We start from the raw sequence: 1,900 nt of genomic DNA on the forward strand, positions 1-1,900 counted from the left end.
GACTTGAGCTCATAAGGTATGCTCCGTCGCATGGCTGTAGTATATAAACCATGAATGATATGCGGTGAAAACCTCAATTTTTTCGGAAAGCCCCTTTGCAGGTATATGATGCTGCTAGGCCTTTTTGTGCTCCCTCCTAGATATAACTCACCAGATCATGGCGTTGTCGCCCGATCTGCCCTTGCAATAGGAGCGCTGCGCTATGCCTATTGTGGGGATGCTGGTAGTTCTCCCTTATAAATAAAATAATTAGCAAGTCAATATGAAAGTTTTATTGGCCCAAAATTATTTGCATTTTGCATATATGTATGTAGGAATGAATATAAGTTAGTAACTTTCAGTTTGCAGTTCATTAAATCAAATTTTAAACTTACAAAATAATATGGTAATAATGGCGGAGTGTTATAAGACCAAAGGAAATAAGCCATATGGCTTTATTTCACTTCACACTGAGAAATAAGGCCATATTTTTGCGTATGGTCTTATTTCTCACCTTGAAAGTGAAATAAAACTATTATGGCGTTATTACAACTTTGATACTAGTTGTCTAATGTAGTAAATCTAATTCATTTTGCTACCTATATTATCATTCGGAGGCGGAAGCATGTTATTAACAAAAACTCTTTATATAATATTGCTGTTTTGTATAATAAATTACACGGTCCAAAATGTACTTAATCACCGATACTTTTGAAACAGTAGAAAAATATTATATTATTTAAAAAAAAATAATTCAACAAGCACATGTTTTTAACGACAAATATTTATTTTTTTTTAGTTTTCTTCATATTTGTCAGTTCTTCTTCCTACTTGGCTCTACAACTGTTCCTAGGTTTGGAACGGGACCAAAAATCGTGCTATTTACATCTATCCTTTGCAACGTTGTGCCAATTCTTTTCTTGGTACTTCTTCTGTGTTCGTAGGCGCGATTTCTTTTCGCGCAGTCGAAGAATATTTTCACCGGAGCCTCTTCAGCCATGCGGACAATATACTCAAGCCGGAGCAATTTTTTATTTGTATGCGCTTAGTTAGCTCAAAAAGCTCACACAGTTTATCATTCCATCTTCTTCGGTAGCCGTCGCCCACGCGAACAGAGCCATAGATTTTGCGTAGAATAGTACTCTTGAAAGCCCCCAAAGCGTTCTCATTTGTACGTCATCCAGCGTTGCCAGGTTGACGTTTTTAACGTCATTTGGACGTTTTTTGTATCCTGTTGACTTTTGGATGTTTTTTGTGTAAAAATTACATTTTTTAACTTCCCAGTAATTTGCCTTTGTTACTAAATCTTGTAAGTAGAACTGATTTTGAATTATTTTCTTAATAAATCTTTACAATCTTTGTGTTTTCCTGCAGCTGCTTTAAAAAATATTTATTCTTTGGACACAGATGACTCTAATATGAAGCAAACCAAGCGTACGCGCATTTATTTTATGTTTGCAATTGCACATTAAAAGCCAAATCAGGAAGACCCGATCTATTGCAACACTCACACTCGCAAAAGCATCAAAAAAGCTGTGCAGTAGGGAACTTTTTTAATTATTAAAAATCAACGCGATTATTTAGCCCCTTTAAACTTGAACATTATTGCCCTGAAATTTAATCGGCTATCAAACTCAAAAAAAATCTAAAAAATCTGAATAAAAAGTTGAAAATCTAGCTGAAAATTTTCAGATTTTTTATAATTTTTGCACAAAGTTTGAAATGTGGATTTATATTTTGTTTGTCATATAATGAGATTGGTTTTTATGAACAAATAATAAACATTAAACTAACAAAAGAGAAATAGCCAAAAAGATCAAAATGTTGATGACTTAATCAGCTGTTCACAAGTGTATGCATAAAATGATTTTTATATTAACGATCTCAAACCAGTTTACAATGAATTTTAAATGTGCTCTGT

The sequence above is a fragment of the Rhagoletis pomonella genome, unplaced genomic scaffold (genome assembly GCF_013731165.1).
Source record: "Rhagoletis pomonella isolate Grant_MI unplaced genomic scaffold, Rhpom_1.0 Rhpom_scaffold_00004, whole genome shotgun sequence".
NCBI lineage: Eukaryota > Metazoa > Arthropoda > Insecta > Diptera > Tephritidae > Rhagoletis > Rhagoletis pomonella.